The sequence below is a fragment of the Chlorocebus sabaeus genome, chromosome 17 (assembly GCF_047675955.1).
Source record: "Chlorocebus sabaeus isolate Y175 chromosome 17, mChlSab1.0.hap1, whole genome shotgun sequence".
Taxonomy (NCBI): Eukaryota; Metazoa; Chordata; class Mammalia; order Primates; family Cercopithecidae; genus Chlorocebus; species Chlorocebus sabaeus.
The window spans coordinates 14,235,352-14,260,049 of NC_132920.1; the positions used below are offsets into that span (position 1 = coordinate 14,235,352).

At 46.0% G+C, this 24,698-nt stretch overlaps 1 long non-coding RNA gene across 1 annotated transcript; it reads right to left on the bottom strand.

Annotated features, from left to right (window-relative positions):
* Nucleotides 1–16,473: 16,473 nt before the first annotated feature.
* Nucleotides 16,474–22,312, bottom strand: LOC140708922 (uncharacterized). Its single transcript, XR_012089236.1, has 3 exons — nt 21,697–22,312; nt 20,282–20,528; nt 16,474–19,531 (listed from the first exon to the last, which is right to left on the bottom strand). It is a non-coding gene; the product is annotated as an uncharacterized lncRNA (long non-coding RNA).
* Between the last annotated feature and the right edge of the window lie 2,386 nt (nt 22,313–24,698).

A 24,698-nucleotide genomic window follows, 5' to 3' on the forward strand; every position in this document is an offset into this window, starting at 1 on the left:
GTGCAAAAACCCTTGTTGAGCACCTCTAAAAGAAGACATCCAAGTGGCTAATATGCATATGGAAAGGTGTTAAATCTCATTAGTTTCAGGGAAATGAAAATTTAAGCCATAATGTAGCAACAACACTACATATCCCCTACAATGGCTAAAATTAAAAAGATCAACAACACTCAGTGTTGGTGAACATGTGAGGTCCAGCTGAAATTCTCATATCCTGACTATGCGCTGTGGTGTTATACAGTATGAATTTAAAAACAACACCTTGAAAAACTATATGATGGTGTCTACTATAAAAACTAGATGGTGGTATCTACTTCATTGTGGTATATGAGCCCACATATACCGCAAGACTCAGCAATTCCACCCCTGCTGTTTGCTGGGCGGCCATCTCTCACCCACATCTTCCAGGTCTGCCCTCTTACTGATGTCCAGTGCTTTTGAGGGCCCAAGCCAGTGCCTCATTGTGGTATAAGGGAGAAGAAACACTTTCCTTCCTATCTTGGGTTCATGACTGAGGCCCCAGAGAAAAGCATATAGGTTTATTTGCTGTAAGTTTTATGTAACACGGGAGCCTTCATAAGGAAAAGGAGCTCCAAAGAAATAGTTCAGCTTGTGTATTTTTATGCTAGACTTGATGAAGAGTTGAGAGTGATGGAGAAAGTAATTGGACAAAGGGGTATGACTTAATGGTAATAAACTGGGGGGAATCTAACGAGGCCTGTTTGTTTAGAATCTTCTCTGTGTCCCTGTGTCCTCATAGGTAAGAACGTTCTTGGGCCAGGTGCAGTGGCTCAGGCCTGTAATCCCAGCACTTTGGGAGGCCGAGGCAGGTGGATCACCTGAGGTTGGGAGTTCGAGACTAGCCTGACCAACATGGAGAAACCCTGTCTCTACTAAAAATACAAAAATTAGCCAGGCGTGGTGGCACATGCCTGTAATCCTAGCTACGTGGGAGGCTGAGGCAGGAGGATCGCTTGAACCTGGGAGGCGGAGGTTGCAGTGAACTGAGATCACACACTCCAGCCTGGGCAACAAGAGCGAAACTCTGTCTCAAAAAAAGAAAATAAATATTTTCCTCTGGGTATAGGGAGGGCATCTTTCATATGAGGATTTTATGATCTGCTTCAGGAGAAGGTCAGAAAATCCTTCCCAGGTTTCGTGACCTGCCTCAGGGGAGAAGGGCAGTGGGGAAGGTGAAAATTCCTTTCCTGCTTCTGCTGTTTTCTTAAATGCCAAGGTGCCACATTTGGGGATAGCATGTCCTGTAACCAATCAATGGCCATTCTTTGCCCAGGATGCTATCTATAGAAGCCCTCCTAGTGACCAAACGGTACTACAGTTTTTCCTATCTCAACTGGACCTGAGCCACACTGAGCTCCTCACAGATATAAGGAGCAGGTGTGTGCTGTATTTCATAACAGAGGTCTAAAGCAGTTTTTCTTGTGTCCCTATTCACACAAAACCCCTTGGATTTTCAACTACTCCTGCCTGCTGGCACTCTCTCCATAGACAAAGCCTAGTCCATGGGTTCTGATCAGGAAAGAGACCCCGTGCTGTCCCTTTCATCTGTGTCTTGCCCCTAGGCCCCTGTCATCAACCTTCTGTAAGTGCAAACTGATGCCTGCAGGCTGCTTGTGACATTCATTACTCAGACACCACAATTCTAGCTCTTGCTTTATGCCCCTTGGGACCCCTGCTACGTGGTGTGTCAGTTAGGAATTCTTTGGGCTGCAAGTAAGAGAAATCCCAGCCAATGGTACCTTAAATCAATAGGCATTAGCTTTTCTGATTAAGAACTTGGGAAGTAGGTAGAGGCTGGTATTGGTTCAGCTGCTCAATTGAATCATCAGGGAGCCAGATGTTTTCTATCTGATCACTGTGACATCCTAAGTGTTGGCTTTTTGTCCCTTATCCTTGCCATCTCATAGTTACAAAATGGCTATGTAGCTCAAGGCATCATGACCACATGCAGTACAGAAACAAGGGGAAGAGATAGTATAGCTCACACTATGTCCCACCTGTCCCTTTTATGGGAAAGGAAAGCCTTCCTTTCCCCAGCCCCCACCCTCAGCAAACCCTGATGTCTCCTTGGCCAAACCATGTCACATGGACAAGCCTAAATACAGAGGACACTGGAAAGTGAATATTCAGTAGTTCAAAATAGCCTTTCACAGCCAGCGAACAGTGCCAAACAACAGTCACTCAGAATCACAAATCGAGAGAAAACTGTTGTATAATCCACCTAGAATGGAATAATTGGGAGCTGGATTTACCTATTCAGCTTGGCTTTCTTTGGGGACAGATATATACTTTCATCTTCCCCATGCTGGCTTTGAAATTACTTGCTTGGTTTTTCTGTGTTTCCAGTCAAAATAAGGTTTGCCTTTGGTAAATGTAACAATTTCCTAATAAAAGTGCCAAATTGTTTTATTGAGTGGTGACTTTAGACTCTCCTCCCTGCTACTTATTTGAACATCAGAGTCAATTCCCCCAGTGTCATTCTAGACAATTTGGTAGAGTAAAGGAATGAGAAGCCTCTGCTCAATCAAGTGTCTGATTAATACAGGTGCAGTATGCAAATTGCTAACTTTCTAAAAATTAGAATCATATAAAACATGCTTACAACCGCTCTTACAGTATCTCTTCTCTTTTTCTCAATCTCTTAACATCTTCTTCCCAAACATTACCCGTTATGTGTGGTAGGATGTTACCTTTTTGAGACTGTTGTTAATTTTCCCTCTTTTCTTAGCCCTAATCACTTTCCTTTAGACTCCTACGCCTCTCTGCCACTCTTTGCTGATTGTCTTATATGGGCAAATCATAAATCCAACTGAGAAAATGGCAGGTTGCAGGGTATTTACACCAGTATTAAATTTAATCACAATACACACCCTTATCTGGACATGGCACCTCCCCACAAACAACAGATACTCATTTATCCATAAGATGTTTTTCCGACCTGCTTCGTCTGTCATTGCTAGGTGAGTATTTCCAATCTGCTTTCATATTGCATTTATGGCAAATGCAGTGTGTCAGGAATTCTAGATTATCCTTCCCAATGTAGTGTGAGGGGGTGAATTGACAAGTTGTTTCTGTTTCTTTGTGTCTACCTGTACTTTTTATGTACAAATAGAGAGCGTGTTGAAAATTGTTGCTATTTAATGATTCTTTCCTTCCAAACATCCTATGACCCTGCTCGCAGCTCTCAAAACATCAAAGGCAGGATGCAGTGCAAAGCTAAAGGCTTAATGGAAAACCAGAAATAGAAGAGTTGGTTTGGAAAATGCAGGATGTGCTAATTAAGATGGGAAAGGCAAAGGGAAAGCCTGCACATCGAGTTTTAGGGCACAGAAAAGAGAGAAAATGGGAGTTTTATGGTCAGAGTCTGAGAGGTGGGCAGCCTGACTGATGAGCTGAGTGGCCAAAGAATCAGCATTCCAACACAGAGGTTTCTACCTGTGGGTGAACATTATCTCCTGCATTGAACAGCCACCAAAAGCTGGACTCCACGAGTCAATGGCCAGTGAAAGACAGAGCAAACTTTGTGTCGAGAGCCTCTGCTAGCACACAGTTTCTGAAAAAATTTTTTTCACAGAATGAATTTAATTGGAGTCTTCAGTTTTTTCTTTTTGTAAAATGTGTTTTTTAAGGCTGAACATGGTGGCTCATGCCTGCACTTTGGGAGGCAGAGGTGGGTGGATTACCTGAGGTCAAGATTTTGAGAGCAGCCTGACCAATATGATGAAACCCCGTCTCTACTAAAAGTACAAAAATTAGCTGGGTGTGGTGGTGGGCACCTGTAATCTCAGCTACTTGGGAGGCTGAGGCAGGAGAATCGCTTGAACCCGGGAGGTGGAGGTTGCAGTGAGCTGAGACCACGCCATTGCACTCCAGCCTGGGAGACAAGAGCAAAACTCTGTCTCAAAAAAAAAAAAAATATGTTTAAAAAATCTGTTTGCATTCTTTAAAATGGCTTCGTTGAGATATAATTCACATACCATATAATTTGCTCACTTAACGTGTATAATTCAATGAGTTTGGTATATTGCATTATTAACCTTTTTATAATCGTGGTAAAAAATATATCACCAAATTCATCATTTTAACAATTTTAAGTGTACAATTCAATGATATTAATGATATGCACCATGTTCTACAATCTATTTCCAATTTTTTTTCATCATTCCAATAGTATCTTTCCTTGATTTTGAAAAATGCCATCTTCAACTGGGCAAACTGACAAAAAAGTCACTGAACTTTGGGCTGTCAATTGTACTCTTTGGCTGCCTGGCAGGTTGGCTCACCTCTATAATACTTGGGAGGCCAAGGAGGATTGCTTGATCCCAGAAGTTTGAGACCAGCCTGGGCAGCACAGTAAGACCCTGTCTCTTTTTTAAAAATTGTCCACTTTTGGTTTGGTGAATGGGACGTGGTGGAATTCAGCTCCCACGTCCCCCTTGGCCAGCCACCTGGTGCAGCACATACTCCCAGCCTTTCTCAGCAGCCCTGTTGATGCTGTCACTGAAGCACTAGGCCCAGACAGGACAAGAGCTTGTCATTCAATGGGGAGAAGTGATGGAGGGGAGGAGAAGGAGGATATTCATTGGTTGGGTACTGATGCTGAGCTAGGCCCTATGCTGAGGGCTTGCATGTCTCTCCTGAAAAGGACTGCTTCATGCTTTAATTCCATATACAGGGAACTGAATTATATATCATACCTCAAAGTATCTCACAGTTCTTCCAGTTCTTTTGGAGACTCGGGCACCTGTGTAGCTGTACAGAGCAGAGGAGGTAGAAGAAAGGGGTGTTCGTGGAGACAAAAAGAGGACTCTTGATGGGCAAATCTCTAATGGGCAAATCTGTCCTACTCCTGTGCTAACTTCCTGGGACTACCGTAACAAACTACCATAAACGTAGGGGCTTAACATAAAGAAATTTATTGTCTCATGGTACTAGAGGCCAGAGGTCAAGGTGTTGGCACTAGAATCAAGGTATTGGCAGGGCCATGCTCCCTCCAAAGGCTCCAGGGAAGGATCCTTCCTTGCCTCTTCCAGCTTCTAGTAGCTCAAGGCATTTCTTGGCTTGTGGCTGCACCATTCCAATCTCTGCCTCTGTTTTCACATGGCCTCTCCTCTTCTTCACGAGTCTCTTCTTTTTGTGACCCATATAAGGACACTTATCACTGGATTTAGGGCCTACCTGGATAATCCAGGATGATCTCATCTCGAGATCCTTAATTATATCTGCAAAGCCCTTTTTCTAAATAAGATCACCTTTGCAGGTTCTGGGATTTAAGACATGGACACGTCTTATTGGGGGCTACCATTCAGCCCATTACACTCCCACGTGCCCTTGGCCAACAGCAGTGAAGAATAAACCCTTCAATCCAGCAAAGGTGAGACCCAGTCCTATGTTACCGCTGTTTATTATAACAATGGTGGCAGAACCAAGGCCCAAGGCTGGTGCCAAATCTGCCATTTTGGAATGATGCCAGCATTCCCATTTTATGTCCAGGTCACAGGACACAATCTCACACTAATGGGTAAGCTTCCTATTGGGTGTATTCACCTGCAGGGACCATGGCACCCTCAAAGAGAGACACTCAATTTTCTGGTTTGCTGTAGGGCCAGTGAGCTGAGGAAGCTCCCCCGGTGGAAGCTAGAGGTTGCCTGACCTCGAGGGGAATTTGCAACTCTTTGTGCTGCTTCTCTTCCCTCACTGATAGCTGAGGCACAGGTGGAGGAAATGCTTCTTCTTTAAACGAGAGCTTCATTTCCCTCAGGGCTTTAAGAAGTGAGGGGCTTAGCGTGGAGACAGAGGGGCCTGCCTTCCCTGGCTTCCCAAGATAGCTTTCCTTCTCCCTCCTCACTCCTTTTCTTTAGTGAGACAAAGCTCACAGGCTGGAGGAGAGGTGTGGGGAGAAGGACACTACCACTCTGCTTTTTTTCTAGATGTTCTCATGTGCGGAGAATTGGGCAACTTCTTCCTCCTAACACTCCCTAGCTTTCTCCTTTTCTGAGGACCCACTTACAGATCAGCAGTGTCTAAGTAAAAAGGGAGTCACAGGTTCCTGCTAAATGGTTTGCTAGGTGATTTGTGCTGCTTATATATAATTTTTTTTTAAAAAAAAGACTTTGGAAAGATTGAAAGGAAGGAAGGCAGTCATGGGCTCTGCATACACTTGGAAACATAAATGGGATGTAATTTCAAGACCTCCCTGATGGGCAGTGTCAATATGGAGAATTCCCTGGAGAGTGAGAGCTTGGGCTCCACCAAGAGGGAGGAGCCGTGGTGGACAACAGGAAGTCAGCTTCCCAGCAGGTGAAAAGAGCCTGGACCTGGAGGGGAGAATTGGGGGACGAGGGAAGTAAGAATGAAGAGGGTAACGAGAGGCACATCATGCACAGAAAGAAGACCAGGGCTCACCGAGACTCTCACAGGGTGGTCTACGGGAAAGGAAAGCCTGAGCACCAGGGTGGGGCTGTTCAGTGGACAGTGTGGAAGGCTCTGAAGCTCCAGTCTCCACTGCACTGGTGAATGCTGGGGGAAACCAGCAGTGATGCATTGGGAAGGAAGGCTGCACACATCTGGGAAGCCTGTGGAATTAACTATTTATATTCTTGCTTCTAAATGGATGGGTAGGATTCAGACTTGTACTTAGTACATTTATCCTATAAATGAAGGTCTTTCTGTCAGGGATCCCTGCTCCGAGTGGTTTCACAGATGAGTGAGTAGGATGCAGGGTGTGACAAAAGAACTAACATTTATTGAGTACCTACCTACCATGTGTCAGGCACTGTGCTAGGGGCATGTATGTGTGTGCATACACATATTGTCTCATGAAATCCTCACAGTGACTATCTGAAGTTTATTTTTGTCACTTTTGAGGAAATTGAGACTCAGAGAGGTTCAGCTATTTGGCCAAGGCCACACAATCAGGAGTCGCGGACCTACATTCCAACCTGGGTTCACCTCACTCAAGGCCTGTTTGTTGGACAAGCTCTTACTGAGGTCAACGCAAAGCCTGATGTTGGTTCTCTCCCCTGCAGAGTGCCCAGCTGCCCCACCTCTGTAGGTGATCTTTTCCTTTCCAGCTCTCCTGTGGCTGGGTGTGGCTGAGCTGACACAGCATCTGGGTTTTTTTTCCAGACTACACCCTTGGTAAGGTTCCAGTCTGGCTTATGGTGACGCTATTTCCTTTAGGGCCTGTCATCACTTGTGGCTTTGCCTGTCAGCCCTCCAGTGGGTGGTATGCTGCCTTTGGTGCCAAGCAGTCACTCATTTGGAGAATCCCAAGGCAGGGTGGCATGTGCTGGCATTCCCCAACTAGCCACATTGGGCGGTAGGTGCTTTGGAGTGCGGTGCCTCCCACCCAAGCTCCATCAGCTCACAGCAGCTGCCTGGAGAGCTGACTCACGCCCATCCTCCACACCTCCCTGATCAGAAGGACCCGGACTAGCTTTTTATTTTTTTAGCTTTAAGGAACTGCCTTTGAATTTCAAAGGGGCCAACCTCCTGACCACATGGAAGAAAGTCAATCCCCTCTGCAGCTGGTCTTCCTGCTGCTCTCCTTGCCTGGTAAATTTGGAACTAGGGCTTTTGGGACAGGCTAATCATAACACTGCCAACCATCCATTCCTGTGATTGGACTGTAGGATTGGGTCACAGTGTGATGAAATGGGCACAGTACTTGGAGTACAGCAGATACTCAACAAAAGGAGAGCCCAGGTAACCAAATCTATGCGCTTCCTAGAATATTTGGATCTGGCATTTACTGAGCAGGTTTGAGAGCCTAACTCCTTTCTGTTAGAATAATAGGATGTTTCAGAGTTAAAGTCACACCCTCTGGGGTAATCTTTATCACAAAGGTTGTTGAATAATTGGCCAATTTTTCAAGTTATTCTATGCAACCTCAACCTTGAACTTAAAGGGAAGCTAGAGATGAAAACTCATTTGCAAAGATTATGACAATGAGACAATCTAGTGTGGCCAACTCCATCTTGCTTCTAGTCTCACAGGCTGTTGGTCCTCATTCTTTCATGGGTGTAGGCTAAGCTAAACATGAAAGGAATTTAGCTTGTAGTTTATCTTTGAAGCAAGAATGATAATAGTCCTTCCTGAAAACTAACCTTCTCCTTGCTCAGGGACAAAACCACATTTGTAAAACAGTAAAAGGCTAAAAGATTATGGTTATGGGAGGGGCCTGAATTCTGCTAAAATGTAGGTACAGTTAAACAATAACCAGCCATTGTTCCCTAGCTTGCTTTTCTATAATTCCTCTCTGCTCAGGAATTATGTGGTCAGAGATTACAAGATTTGTGACTTCCCCAATTGTTCCTATAGATAACATCACTATTGCAAAACCTAAGATTGGTCTTTGGAGATGGTTTTCAGACTTTTGCATCCTGACAACTTCCTTCACCTGGACCCATGACTCATGACTCCACCAGTCCTGTGGCCTCCACCAAGACACTGACTCAGCACAGGGGGACCATTTTCCATACTCCTATGAGTTCATCCCCAACAAATTAGCAGCACCCATTCCCTAGCCGCCTGCCTAACAAACTATCTATAAAATCCATAGCCTCTGAGTTCTGAGGGAGGCTGATTTGAGTAGTAATATCTCCTGTCCTTCTGCTCAGCTAGCCCTGCAATTATTAATCCTTTCTCTACTGCAATACTGCTGTCTCAGTGAATTGGTTTTATCTGTGCAGCAGGCAAAAAGAACACATCAGGCGATGCCGCTAGAAACTGGCACTAAGCTGGATGTGGGTTCTTAAATTTTGTTTCCTGCTTAATATGTTGTAAGGATCATTCGAAGTCATGGATAGACTCATCCAGGATGGGTGTACTGATGCCACTGTTAAGCCAGTGGGCAGCTGTGATAGAGGGGGCAGAGTCAGTAGACCTGGAAGTTTGCCTCTAATGAGGCTTGGCTGCTGGGAAGGTTGTAATGGCTCTACACTTGAGCTTGCCCATCTCTAACATGGCAGTGACAAGACTTCCTTCTCAGGGAGGTGATGTCAGGTCTCGCATGGCCCACTGGACCCTACCCTCCTTGAGAACAGGGTCTCCCTTGTTCTTTGTTACATCCTCAATGCCGAGCATGATAGGGGCTTGATAAAGGTTTGTCCAGTTGATCCTTCTAGGCCTGCCAGCCTTCCTCATCTAGACCACAGCCACGGTCTCGTATCCACAGGATCTGGATTGAGATTTGTGTTTGGATCATTCCAATCTATCCCAGCATCTCCACCTATTGTGGGAATAGCTCTATTTCCAAAGAACAATCTACTTTTCCACTAGGTCACACCAGTGCAGTACATAAGTCGGAAGCAGAAATGAAAAGGGGAAGAACGTTGAAATACTAAAAGTGGGAGGAGAGAGGGAGAGTGTGGGAACAAGGCTGGGACCCACCCCCAAAGAGACTGGAATACATGTGCAGCTTTAGTTCATGGCTTGCCAAATACCTCATGCTGCGCCTCTGAATGGAAAATGGGGTAGAACAATGAGCTGGAATTAACATCGCCTTTGAAAAGCAACTGCTGACAGCAGGCGTTCTGCATATGCCAAGTATTGCCTTCAGACCAGAGAAGCCTTTTCTGGCCCACATGAGCCCCGAGACAGCCTGCAGAAGGCAACACACCCTAGATGGCTGTGACCTCCAGCCCTCTGTGCCCTGAGCGTTTCTGTAGAAAATGTGTGTGTTTAAAAAGGTCATGTATGTTTCTAGAAGGAAGGTGAAAACAAGATAGGTATTTGAGGAATTATCTATCGATTGGGTACACATTTTGTGGCCTGGTTTAGCAAAGATGTATCCACAGGTCTCAATCAAATTGCTCAGACAGAGAAATGAGAAATTTCTGATTTGATATTATTTAGGAGTCAAGCCATGCCATTGCTGAGATTGTGGTACTTAAGGGAAAAGTGCACTTTTACATATTCTTGATATGTTCTTGATTTTGGTTAATGGTGTTATTCTCTAGTTTTGAGTCAGAAAAATCTAGAGCCACCCATAACTCCAGGCTGTCAGTCACCTGCCACCCTCATCCACTTGGTTCCCTAACCCTGTCCGCTTCCTTCCCAGTCACGTTACACCTCTGTATCTTCATTGCTGCCTCACTGGTGTTGATAATTGCACTGACCGCTCTTGTCTTCTAGAATTTTCTTGGTTCAGTTTGTTAAGGATGGCAGAGCAGACTTTATTCAAGGGGAGCCGTGGCGATAGGATATGGGCACCACAGCAACAGGGTCTTGCAGTGAGGGAGAGAGATCAGACTCCACTTCAACTCCAGCGAGGACAAGTGGGGATTTATCAGGGAGCTGAGTGGGGGGTGAGGGGGAGGTGGAAAATGACTAAGAGGAAACATCAAGGATGAGGGGTTTCTGGCTAAACTGACTTGATCAGTTACTGCAAAAGGCAGGCCAGGGTGATAAGGCATTGAGGATGGTCAGGCCCCAAAGAGAGGATTTTTGCTAAACTGAGGAGAATTCTTGCTCAGACTGGATTCTACGAGGACAGAGAAGGAAGCCCAAGGTCAGGCCCCCAGCAAGCAGAGGACTCAGAGGAGCCCAAATAAAGTTTTGGTCTAAGGAAGAGGGTCTGTTAATTTCAACCTCTGTGATTCTGCCAGATTTGACTTTCTTTCAGAAAGTCCAGTTAAACCACTTCCATTTCACAACCTCCATCGTATGCCACTTTACACAGGGTAAAACTGGGGAGTAAGGTGTTTAACCAGCCAGACAAGGCAGAGTGCAGTGGCGGAGCCCACACTGGGGTACGTGCCTCAGCAGCTGGCCTGGGTACTGCTTTGAGCCTCAGTGATGAGTCACTTTATTCATTCATTTATAGGGCAAATTTTATGAAGCGCCTATGATGTGTAGACGGTGTTCTAGGCACTGGAGATGCGTCCTGGTCCCCCTGCAACTAATTTTGCTGTGGACCAGCCTCTGTGAGAATCGAGCACATAGGCAGAGGTATCCAGGGTGAGGGGAGGAAAGGCTGATCACAGAGCTAAGGCAAGAAGCTCGCTGAGGTCAGCCCATGTGGTGTCAGGAGTGGAGGCGGAGAAAGACCCCAGCTGCAGAAACACAGGCACCTCCTTGCTTGCTGAGGTTTGTTTTAGGAGCTGTCAGGGAAGAAGGGAGAGAAATGGGGCACTAAAAATACCCAAAGATGTTTCCAGAAACCTCTGATGTCTGGGCTCCCACTCTAGATAGATAGACTGCCAGATGGCTGTGTCTCCCTCAGAGCTGTGAAACCCACCAGTGTCAGGGTTGGATCAAAGGCACTTTATGGCAACCGGTCAAAGAATCAACCAGAACAGCCTGGTGTGTAGGCAATCAGCCTAGGCCTGACCAGCCATGCCCCGCATGAAGAGGCCACATTGCCATTAGATATCCAAATTATAAGTGACTTCAAGATGCACCCCAATGAGCACCCTCTTCTGGCTGTCGTCTATTGCCACTTTTGGAGCTCTGCTTCCAGCTCTTTTAGCTCTGTGTGGAGCTTGGCAGCCCCCAATATGCTCTTGGGCCTGGAGAGACTCTACACAGCTCCACACTTGGGCTCCCTTGTTCATCCCAGCAGCGGCGAGCTTGGCAAAGCCAGGAAGTCTGGGATGAGGCCCAGGAGTGTCTCCCTCAGTCTGCGCGCAGCAGCTGATAGGAAACCACAGCTGCCAGGCAGCAGCGGCTGCAGAATGCTGTGAGGGGCACCCTGCACATAGCCATGGCTCCTGGGACAGGATGGAGCATGAGCCTCCAGCAGAGGTGGGTGGGGGTGAAGGCAAGGAGGCAATAATGCCTGCCCCTGGTGCGCAAGGATGCAGGTGCCAGGCTGTGCTGGAGAGCTGTTCTAGGACCCCAGCCTGGACTGGAAAGGCCCTGCCTGTGGGGGTCAGGGCAGGATCAGAGGAGCTGGGCAGGCAGAACTTTCTCCTGGGGAAGCACAAGTCAGAGGCGGTGGATGGGTGTCTTAGATCCCTCCGAATGCAGACACTGAGGCAAGACTTCAAGCACAAGTCATTTATTTAGGAAGTGAGGCCAGGAAGCATGGATGGGGGAAGGGAGACAGAGAAGGGAGGGGAGCAAGGGGACTTATTAAGCCATTTGCCACAGTGGGCACCTGGAGTTTGATCCCACAGGGAGCTCCCGGAGACACTTTAGAACATGCCTTGGATTTAATCCATCTGCGGGACGAGGAAGCTGGGCGTTCTCCAACAGCTCCCTGCTCACGATTGCTTGAGGCGGGCTTTCTGGGCAGTTACCTGGCACTCTGGATTCTCTGCAGGTGGACCTAGAAGTTTCCCAAAACCGGGCAGAAAGCGGAATGCCAGGGTTGGCAGTGAGCAGCCTCAGACATCTAGGGAAGTGTGGAGGGGATATGGGCTGAGTGCCAAGGCATCTTTATTAGGGAGTCTTGGCAAATAAGAGAACCTAAACATGGTGCCGCTGGGAAGTCAGGCCAGAGAGGGAGCCCAAAGAAGGTACAGTGGCGGGCAGAGCCTGGAGGGATTCCTGAAACCGAGAGATGGCAGTTACTTCCCTTTCTAATGGAGCGGCTGAGCCTCTGCTGTCGAGGGGAGAAGATGCCCTGCCAAGGTGATTTGCTAGTCACCCTGGTCTCAAGGGAAGCAGGAACATTTTCAGGTGGGCCATGCCTTTCCTCCTGACCCCTTCCTAAGCACTTTCAGGAGTATCTGGAGTGTGGAATAGGTCCTTTTACCCACAGAGCTGTGAATGACTTTTAATTAACAGGAAATGCTGTGGCACATAGCACATATAGCAGACATTGAGTCTGTCTATAACCAGAGACATTTTGAGGTTCTGAACAGCTCAAGTCTGCAATTCTCATTCTCCATACACACAGCCACTGGTGATAGAGGGAAGGGCCAGCACTGCTCCTGGCTCCTGGGCTCCTGGCTAAGGATCGTCCTCCTCTTCCTCCTCCTTCTCTTCCTCGTCTTGCTCCTCCTCCTCCTCCTCCTCTTGCTCCTCTTTCTCTTTTTCTTGCTCCTCCTCCTCCTCGACTTCCTCCTCCTCTTTCTCCTCCTCTTTTTTCCCTTCTCCTCCTGCTCATCTTTTTTTCAAACTGGTTGCCACCTCTAAAATTATAATTTGCTAAAAATCAAAAAAACCCATAAATATAAAAAAATAAAGTGGTGGGAGGATGTGGTTTATTTTGGTCTTCCTTAGGTTCTGGGTGCATGAGCCAGTGCTTATTTTCAGATCTGTCTATTCCTCTTTCTGTGTCTTGTGATCTCACTTAACTCATCCTGCTAGAGTCAACAGATCTCTCCGTGCACAGGGATGAAGCCAGACTATCAAGGCAGCAAAGAGTTTTAAGGCAGCTAAGTGAACAGTTTTGGTTTTGTAAGTGGAAAATTCTTCAAACATGATGCTACATTTTACTTTTGATAGGTGACTGAAACAATCCAGGAGATGGGAAATTCCATACCCAGTATTTCCTGAGGCCTTCCTAGCAATGGATCTGACCATTTCTTTCCACCTGCGTGCTGTCCTCCTGCTCTGAGCTGCCATCGTCTCCACTGCTGTGATCAGTGTCATAGCCTCCTTCCTCCACTTTGCCTCCCTGCAGTCTGCTCTCAACATAGCAGCCTGGGTAACCTGTGAGAACATGCAAGGTCAATGTTTCTGCTCTGCTCAGAATTCCCCCATGGCTTCTTGGATTGCAGAGGCTGCTCAGTGGGCTGTCCCACCCCATCTCTCTGGCCTCCCTCCTACTCTTCCTTGCTCTCACTCACTCACTCCCACCTCTCCTGTTGACTAGTCCCTTTGCTACATGCCTCAGAACTTTTGCACTTGCCATTCCTGTCTCTCTAGAATGTTCTTCTCCTGTTCTCTAGGTGGCTTATTCCCTCAGGTTCTTGTTGACTTGCTGCCTTCTCACTGAAGTTTTCACCAATTTTCCTATTCAAAAGTGGACCTCAAACCACCTTTCCTATTGTCATCTTGCTTTGTTTTCCTCCATAGCCCTGTGTACTATTTAATATACTGCACATTTTCTTCTTACTCATTTTGCTTACTGTCCATCTCTCAGTGAGTGTGGCCTCTTGAGAACAGACATTTTATCTAAATTTTCACTGCCTTATGTCTAGCACAGAACAGTGCCTGGCACATATTCAATGTCCAGAAATACTTGTTGGATGAATCTGTGGCAGGCTTCAGGGTGGTAGGACAGGAAAGAGGAACACCTGCTGGGCTTCCCTTAACCCAGAGGTTGCAGCTAGGAAGTCCACAGAGACATTTTCTTTAGCTTGCACAGTGTTTTTCAAAGACTCAAGTTAGTCACCAATGCTTAAGAATATGGTGACTATGGCCGGATGCGGTGGCTCATGCCTGTAATCCCAGCACTTTGGGAGGCTGAGGCGGGAGGATCACAAGGTCAGGAGATCGAGACCATCCTGGCTAACAAGGTGAAACCCTGTCTCTACTAAAAATACAAAAATTAGCCGGGCGTCGTGGCAGGCACCTGTAGTCCCAGCTACTCAAGAGACCGAGGCAGGAGAATGGCGTGAACCCAGGAGGTGAAGCTTGCAGTGAGCCAAGATCGCGCCACTGCACTTCAGCCTGGGTGACAGAGCGAGATTCCATCTCAAAAAAAAAAAAAAAAAAAATGGTGACTGCATCTCAAAAAATATATATATATATATGGTGACTTCACACAACACCCAGATAACTGGCATTACTTGAAAAATATAGAAAGATCAGAAGTGCCCCTTGTGTGGGGCAATACTGAGCAGTAGCCACTCACTGAGCCACTTTGATGGGCACCCTGTCCTGTTTCACTCATTACCCAGCCCCTGGTGGGCAGGTGAGTTGGAAGAGGGGGAGGAGGAGAGGGAGGCAGATGTGGGGGACAAAAGAGAGGGAGGAGGAGAGGGAGAGGACTGTGGGGGCAGGAACCAGTGCAGCCCCCAGATGCTGCTTTGCCAGGGACCAGAAAGTGCCCCTTGCATTTAGCTGCCCAGGTTCCCACTGGCAGCTGCTCACAGCATCCTGGTCCCTCTGATCTTTGAGCTGCAGAGCTCTTTGTCACATCGCGGCTCCCTAGCAACAGCAGCGATACAGGCATGTGGTCAAGAATGGATGGGCACAAATGCAGCTTAGGAGAGGAAAGAAAATGTATCTGTTGTTAAAGTGCAGACAATTCTCTACACACATGTTAGAAGTTTCAAGCGGCTTTACAACATCAGTTTTGCTAAAACTGGCAATCCTATAGTGTCATTGGCTGAGTACTCCTGAGCACATCTTACACATGCCAACCGGGGTGCTCATGCAACAGAACTAATTAAAGAAGAAGTAAAAAAGACAAGAAGATATATTTAAGCTTCAACATCTGAGTTATTATAATTAACAAGCAATAAGAAAAATGATATTACTTTTTCCTCATCTTGTACTTGTTACATCCTTTTATTCTAGGCACCTTCCCCACCTCCTGCTTGGTTTTGCCTTTGAAGGAGCTTGGGCAGAAGTACTAAGTCAACAGCCTCTGCTAGTAGATTTAGAAATAAGAAAAGAGACCGGGTGCAGTAGCATATGCCTGTTATCAGCACTCTGGGAGGCCGAGACAGGTGCATCACTTGAAGTGAGGAGTTTGAGACCGGCCTGGTCAGAATGGTGAAACCCTGTCTGTACTAAAACTACAAAACAAATTAGCCGGGCATGGTGGCACACACCTGTAGTCCCAGCTACTCAGGAGGCTGAGGCACAATAATTGTTTGAACCTGGGAGGCACAGGTTGCAGTGAGCCAAGATCGCACTACTGCACTCCAGCCTGGGTGACAGAGCGAGACTCCATCTCAAAACACAAAACAAAACAAAACAAAAACAAAAACAAAAACAAAAAACCCACAAAGAAATAACAGAAAGTCTGTCAATTAGTTGAATTATTTATAAAATATTTCTTTTGCCTTATATGTTTGCAGCATTGAAAAGATACAGATGTAACCTATCAACAGATGCAGGTTGCTATAAAATTAAGTTTCTTTAAAATGTAAAAAGCACACCTCCCTGCCATGTCCCCATCCATCATGCTCAACAGTTCTGATTTAAAACATACACTTTGAAATATGACTACTTCAAATTATGAGAACCACGAATTTAGGTAATTGATTTCTTCTCTCAGATTATTCAGTGTATACCCTGGAAATATGATTAATTAGGCTTGCATGTATAACAACACATACTGATTTTAGAAAAACTAATGCTGTGTTAAGTAACTTGGACCTTTAGTTTGGTTCTGCAAAGAAATTTCTTCACACTGCTTGGTGTATTATCTTTCCCTCAGTAGAAGCTGAAATTGCATTTGCTAACTAATTGTTGCTTCACTGTTTAATGGCAGGGGAGAGACCTCAGCTGATCAGTGAGCAAGTTTGCTAAGCACCTATAATGTAACAATCACGGTTCCCCACTGTCTTAGTCTGTTTGTGCTGCTATAATGAATGACCACAACCTGGATGGTATAGACAACAAACATTTATTTCTCACAGTTCTGGAGGCTGAGAAGCTAGAGATCAGGGTGCCAGCATGGCTAGGTTCTGGGAAGGGATGGCTTCTGTTATGTCCTCACTTGGCCTTTCATTGGTGACTGCAGGCAGAGAGGAAGCAAGGGATCTAGTGTCTCATCCTCTTGATAAGGGCACTAACCTCATCATGAGGGCCCCATCCTCATGCCCTCATCTAACCCTAATCACCTCCCAAAGGCCCCACCTCCTAATATCAGCGTAGTGAGGATTAGGGCTTCCACATATGGATTCTGGGGACTACAAACATTCAGCCCCATGGCACAGGCCATGGTGAAGCAAAGATAATTGAGGACCACGAGGGCCTCTGGGACTCATAGTTCATAGAGAGACAGACAAAGAAGCAAGTACAGTGTTTGGAAAACAAACAAAAACCTACAAAGAGCTCTAGAGGATTGTAGAGGGAATGCCACTTTTCATAAGCAAAGATCAAGGGGCTGGAAGGACGTGTGACATTTAGGAAATGGTGCCCAGTCTGACTATAATGGTGGTGGCTGCTGCACCTTCGTCCCCCCTTGCCTATGCTGTTGCACAGTTGCTGCTCCGATTATGATTGTCACGCCTGGCCTCACTAACCAGTTGTCTTGGGACATGGTTCTGTCCTGAGAATGCAGCCTCTACAACCTGTACTTTTTCTGAGATCTTGAGGAGCTAAAACAACCTCCCCAAAGACAAGAAAAGAGGGTACACTGAGGACCGCCTGCTTCCTCCTGGCTACATATCAGACTGGTGTTTGAGGAGGGTGCTCTCTCCTGCCACTTGCAGGATATCGGGCCACCCTTGGGATGTGCCCGGTGCAGGAATGCTGGGGCGAAGGGGACTTCATTGGGCAGAGGGAGTCTTTGGGTGTGGGAGGGTCTGGGGTAGAGATGGCGGACCCCATCAGTCATCACAGACCCGCCCTGGGGATGCTGGCGCCTCTCCAGCTGCGTGGTGGGCAGGCATCCGGGATCCATTCTAAAGAGATAAATAAGGCTTGGATTTGGGAGTGTAGGAGGGAGGAAGGCTGCATTCCAAGCCATCAAATGCAATGGCGCCTTGATGTGAAGTTGGGGAGATGGAAGGCAGACGTGCCCCCTCTGCTTTGCTGAAAACTGGAGCTGCTGGGTGAAGACAGGGTGATTACCCACGTCTGACTTTCCTCTTTACATCTGTGGTGCCAGGGCCTAACGATCCCTCCCCCTACCCCCATTTCTCCAGGAAGCCTTGAAATCCTTTACCAAGCAGGGCGCCAGAGTTCCTGGGGCTTGCCTGCAAATTAGGTCCCCACCAGCATCCTCCCTTCATTGTGGGACCTTCTCATTTCTGCAGCGTTTTCCATCATGCCAAAACCTAAGACTAAGGACCCTCAGCATCCTAACGTACCCAGTGATTTGTACACCTCCTGAAGTTTCCTGTCACCTTCTCTTCAAGTAGCTTTGCCATTAACTGGGCCCCTTTAAGCAGGTTGCTGAATCCCAGTTGTCACCTCTATAGCAAGAAGGACTAGAATCAGATAATTTCTAAGATCCCCACCAGGCAAAGAGGAGAATACCAGCATCCACTCAGACTTTTCCTACACATGTCGGCTCCTGTAGAAAGTAAACTGAAGGGAAATGGGAAGGAGAGACGGCACGTATTGAATTTCTCATTAGCCCCACTGCCTGGTTCTCATTAGTGAGCCTTCCGGGTTACAGGCACAAGGGCCAGGACTTATTTTCATGGCTGAATAGCACATGTGAAATGTAGGCGATTTCTAATCCATATTATATGAGCTCCACACTTTGCTATCTTATAAAGTAATGGGCAACGCTCAAGGAAAACCCCATCAGAATGACGGGCTAATCCTTCAGGGGGAAAATATTGCTGTTCTGCATAAGCTTTGGCTCTCTGCTTAATTAATCCCTAAAACTTTCAGACCTTAATGAGAATAATTAGACTTGACAGTACTGAGCTTAATGCACAACTACAGACAACAAAAACCATGTTCGGTTTATAAGCTTCCCAGAGCTTGCTGAAAGACAGGCTAATGTTATTTACAGCGGCCTCAGTGAGGGGCCGGACGAAGGTTCAGACTGGAAATGTGCCTGGCTCTCCCTGAGGACAATTTCTCTGAGGAACGGGGTACTATAGCCCCCTTTTGTGGCTTTCCCTCCATAACAAACCGTGGTCTAGACAGGACCTGGCTAGAAATTCCCTTATTACCACCCCAGCCAGACTCCATTTATCATCACCTTGAATGTAATGCTCGTGCAAAACCTCCAGGCCTTTCCCGTTCACATAACGAATCGAGGGAGGCAGAGCTCTTACGGCGCTCCAGCCAGTGTCCGCCTGCTTCTGGAAATACCTCATTTTCCAGAAAAGCATTCATTTGTCAACAGAGGGATAACGCTAAAACCTTAAAGACAAATCGGCCAGAAGGCAGGGATGGGAGAAGCAGGCAGGGTACAGCCTGGGAGAGACGGCGGCTTTGCCTCGGTGCAGTTTATTTGATTTGTTAGCCTTGTGCCAGCCTCAGTCTTCTCCAAGAAGAGGTTTAAATCTCTTCTTGAAATGGTTTGCGTGTACACTCCCCAAACAGAGAGTCCAGAAGTTTCCCTCTGGCGCTGCAGGGATGACCAAGTTAATTTTGCCTGTATCCGTGAGAGGCTTCTCAATAAGGGGCCAAATAACCGCACAGGTTCTGGGTGCAGGATGAAGCCTGTCCCCAAGCTTGGGTGAAGCTGTTGGAGTTGGGCATGCAGGAAAATCATCCCACCTGGTGAGATGACATTAGGAATCCTTAGGAATAGGGATGGATTTCTGCACATTTCATTGGTTCTGATTATCATAGGAGATACGAAACTGGTGATCAAAGCTACCTTAACCATTCTCAAGATTATAACAAAAGTGATAATGTCCATATGGAGAGAGATTCTTCTCAGAAATGCGAAACTGCAGATAAGCAAAATGACTGTCCAGTGCTTCTCAGTTTTGACATGATCTATGAGTTCAGGGTTCTTGCAGATCTAAGGAGATGAAAGGAAAGGGGTGCAACATCGAGATTCAAAAGCCAGCATGTTACCTTTTTAAAAACAGAAATCAATACACACACGTGCCTGTGTATACACACATACACACAAAGCAATGTGAGGACAGGAACTTTGACCCTGGAAATGGCACTAGGCTAGAGAGCTTTGTTTTTAATTTTCAATCAAGGATCTAAAACAGACTTCAAAGGGCATTTAAGCTGACAGTTTTATTTGCTCCTTGAGGAAGAGGAAAGATGAATAAGCGTAAAGACAGATCATTCGCAAAATAATTGCAGCCCTGACATATCTAAATGAGTTTGTAAAAGAAAATACAGTGGCAATTGATCTTATTAATTAGAGATGTACCAGGATGGTAATACCCACTTATCCACAGATTGCCTGCAGCTACAAAAATAAAATAAAATAAAATAAAATAAAATAAAATAAAATAAAATTAACCACTTTCTCCTGGAGAACACAATTTCTTTCCCTCCCTGCCACAGAAAGTCAGCTGGGAAAAAATCCCTTGTGATCGCCTCTTCTCTCTGCAGTGGGTAACGGCCCTTAGAGGGCAGTGTGGATGGCTTCCTTTCTGCCCGTGGAGCCTTGGGTTTACGCTGGATTGCACGATGCCTCACATGGTGCAGTGGCTTGTCGCAATTGATTGAACATGCAATCTGGCAAACAAACAAAAGTGGGCTACAAAAAAAGGGAGAGCTGCTTTTTAAGCCTATATGTGTCATTTACCTGTGAAGAACGGCCGTAAGAGCCGTGGCAGGCCCGACTCTGCCCATTGCTCATTCTGTCTCTGTTCTTTCCATTATCTTATTTCTGTGAACAATTGCTTAGCATGTGGAATACACTTGAATAGAATAGCCCAGTGATAAAATGCTGGGTGACGATTGGGTGGCAGCCACCTCTGAGTGCGGTCCAGCCCTGTGTCATTGGAGGTGAATCTTCAGGTTGCTGGATTTGAAACTTACATAAACACTCACTGTATTATTACAGAAGAGAGAGAGAATGGGAGAGAGAAAGGAAGAGGAAGAGGATGAGAAGAGGAAAGAGAGGAGGAAGGGAAGAGTTGGGTAAACAGTAAATTGTTTAGCACTGGGAGAATCATCTAGTGCTACTCCAGTGATTTCAAAGGGTTTGTGTGTGTGTGTGTGTGTGTGTGTGTGTGTTTTGGGCACTTGTGGGCAGGGGAATCAAAGTGGGAGTACAGGCACAACAGTGTGTATAAGGCAAGTAGGAACTAAAACCCAGCCTTTGGTGTCTCACCAAGATGGACACAGTGGCAGGGCCCTGTATATGCCCCTCAAGGGGGAGGATTTTACTAATTTGCACTAACGCCTAGTGGGGCCAGAGGGTGAAGAGTGGTGTGATATGAAAACAAAGCAGGGCAACAGGTTTGATATTAAAAATGACCCGGCCGGGCGCGGTGGCTCACGCCTGTAATCCCAGCACTTTGGGAGGCCGAGGCGGGCGGATCACAAGGTCAGGAGATCGAGACCACGGTGAAACCCCGTCTCTACTAAAAATACAAAAGATTAGCCGGGCACGGTGGCAGGTGCCTGTAGTCCCAGCTACTTGGGAGGCTGAGGCAGGAGAATGGCAGGAACCCGGGAGGCGGAGCTTGCAGTGAGCCGAGATCGTGCCACTGCACTCCAGCCAGGGGGACAGAGTGAGACTCCGTCTCAAAAAAAAAAAAAAAAAAAAAATGACCCATGTCACCCTGATCTTCCAACTTGTCTGGAATAGAAAAACTCGTGGCCAGCAGACTCCAAGTACATATTGATATTACCCACACAAAGTTAAAAAAAAATACATGAAGTAGTGAGGTATAGTGGTGGTGTGCAGCTGTAGTCCCAGTGACTCAGGAGGCGGAGGCAGGAGGATGGCAAGTTTGAGGTTGCTGTGAGCTATGATCGTCCCACTGTACCCCAGCTTGGGCAGCAGAGCAAGATTCTGTCTCAAAAAATAAAAAAAGGAGGGCATGATTCTTTCAAAAGCAAAAGACATTTTAATATCACTGTGACTGTGCCTTGACTTTCCTGGAGTAACAAGATTAAATTTATTATGAAATTTCAAATGAACTTTAAAGTAGAACTTGACAGCTTTTGTAGGATGCAGGAATGCCCAAGCCCATCTCACCTTTCTCTTGCCTCCTGGAAGCAGGATCTTTATTGAGGTGTGAAGAGCAAATGTGGCTCATTGGTTCTTGGTGTCACCTGCTACAGGGACTCACCAGTTCTGACCTCCAAATTAACCAGGGTGAACGCAGATGCAGGAGATGCTGTGTGAATGCTGGGGAAGGCCGTGGAAAAACACAGGCCTGAGTAGCCGACAGGCCCCAGTCAGGGAAAGAAAAAGAATGCTCCCAACAGATCAAAGCCCACAGTCTCTTAAAATGGAAATGAACATTTAAAAAAGGCCTTTCTCAAGGGAGAAATATGCAGTAAATCAGAGCTTTTGAAAGACAACTGGGGCCTGTGCCGGTTTTTGAATAACTCGTCGTTTAATAAATGTTCTATTTTTGACCCTTTAGGGAAATATACAACTCCATCTGAAACTTATGAGCCAAAATAATTTAACTTTTTTTTCCATCTCATTTTTATAAGTTTTGTGATGGAGACAAATGATCTGGAAGCTTTCTTTTTAAGGTTTTATGATGAGGCGAGGTCATTTAACGAGAGAGAAATGGTTTTCTCTGCACACCAGCTCTGACTCGCTGAGTGTTTGGCTAGTTAGTCCTAGCATTTGAAGTCAGGATCCACAAAGAGGAAGCTGTGCATGGAGTTTTGAGGAACTGTTCTTGGTTTTCTTTGTAAGGGCTTCATGATAAGCATGTAAACATGCTATACTCATTGTGGATCATCTCTTCTAACGTGTATGTATGCGCGTGTGTGTGCGTGTACATAGAACATTTGAAACTGCATATCAGTGACTGTGCCTTGACTACATGAAACTCTATGTCATGCATCCTCTGTGCTGGTGAAAAGGAAGTACCTAATATATGCTGGAATTAGGTTGTTGGATGTTTTCCACGTATTTTCTAATCCCTAGGATCCTAGGCACACAGTTTGTCCACAATATATTCTTGTTGCCTTGTTGTGCTGTTTTATAAAATCTTACCTATCTTCAACTGCCTTTGGACCGATGCATACTGGACCTGAGAGATCAGCTTCCTGTCCACCAGATCCTTGAATTGTTAAAAATGTTACAGGCTCATTTTACCTCCGATGAGTGGGTGCAGCAAAATCCCGGGAGCAGATGTCCCTCATTTACTCACATTGCTCCATCCCATCCCTTTCTGCTGGGTCCTGAGAGCAGCCTTCTCCCTGGCACCCAGCTGGGATTCCCACTAACCCGACTCAGGTTCAAGGGCTGAGGGAATTCAGGATCTGAGGGATGGCTCAAAGACCACATGGAGTTCGGTTTTGCATGTTTTCTTTGAGTGCCGGCCAGCAAAGACCGTGGCCTCACATAATTTTTCTGCCGGGTGTGGAATAGTGCCATAGAAAGATGATTCATGAGAAGAAATTGTCAAGTTTCTGCCTGGAACTGAATGGAAAAAACTTGGTTGAAAAAAATCCCAGACATGCACACAGAAGATACATAGGACCAAATTTGTATCTTTAGCTTTGGGAATCTACATTCATTATTTCTCTAACTTGACTTGAAAATGGGTAAAAATCTGGCCACAGTGCTCTTGTTGGGTTATAAAGAAAATTTTTGTTTTTATATTAGCATCTGGCCCATAATAGTTGCTAATATTTGCTTTGTGTTGCTCAGTTTATGAGGTGTTTTTTTCCCCTGTGTATTTAAATTGCATATTAGACCTGAATATAGGTAGTTTTTCTTTTACAATGAGAAAACTAAATCTTTGTGAGAGCCACATGGATAATACCAGGGTAAGTAATTTAATCAAGCCCTCTGCATTCTGCAACCTTTGTTTCAGCCACAAGGTGATTCTATTTGGTGGTTGCATTTCAACAGCAATTCTCTGACACCAGCTGGGTGTCCTACAATTCAATTCAATACATTTTGACATGAACTACCCCGATGTAACATTAGAACCCACAAGTTAAAGGGCAGGATCCCTAACAATACTGCCCTTACTCACATTCTAGCTACAAAGAGGGTCCCCAGGCTACCCTCACTTCAGTCTGACTTGGCAACAAATTTGGGGGTTCCCACAACTCCCTCTGGCTTAAGAATTCAATAGAATGGCTTATGAAACTCAAGTAAGCACTATACTTACTGTTACCCTTTTATTATAAAGGATACAGATGAATAGCAAGAGAAAGAGATACACAGGGCAAGGCCATGGGGGTAGAGGCGGGGTGCAGAGCTTCCATGCTTCCATGGACTCCTTATGGAATCCAGGTGCGTTGCCTTCCCAGCACATGGACGTGTTCACAAACCAGGAACTTCTCGGAGCCTCCCTGTTTCAGCATTTTATTAAGGTTTCATTATATACACATGATTGATTTAAATACGGGTCTTGGTGACTGAACCCAACCTCTAGTCCTTCTACCTTCCCCAGAGGTTCAGAGTGGGGCTGAAATTCTAACTCTTCAGTCATGTGGTTGGTTTATCTGGGGACCAGCTCCCATCCTGAAGCTATCTAGGAGCCCTGTAATAAGTTACCTTATTAGCATAAACTCAGGGATGGTAGAAAGAGGCTTGTTATGAATAACAAGACAGTTCTATCATTCAGGAAAGTCCAAGGGTTGTTGAAACTGTGTGCCAGGAACTGGAGATAATGACCAGTTATTTTCTGTACAATGTCTGTAGTAGGCATTCCAACTAGGGCCAACAACAACACCTTCCTTTTTTGTAGGTGCAAGCTGTCCCCCACCTCGAGAGGTGGGTCTATTTTTCCCTCTCTTGAATGCGACTTGCTTTGACTCCCAAAAGTGACATTCTAAAACTTCTGAGCCCAAGCCTTTCAAGAGCTGGCAGCTTCTAATTTTTCTCTCTTAGAATGCTCCCTTTTGGGAGTCAGCTGTCATACTTTTAGGAAATTCAGATGTTTGGAAGATGAAGAACTGTATTGAGAGAGAGCCTGAGGGATGAAAGACCATCTCGGAAGTTCCAGTCTCTGCCAAGCTCCCAGCTGAATGCAGCCAGACCGGTGATGCCAGCTATACCATATGGAGTA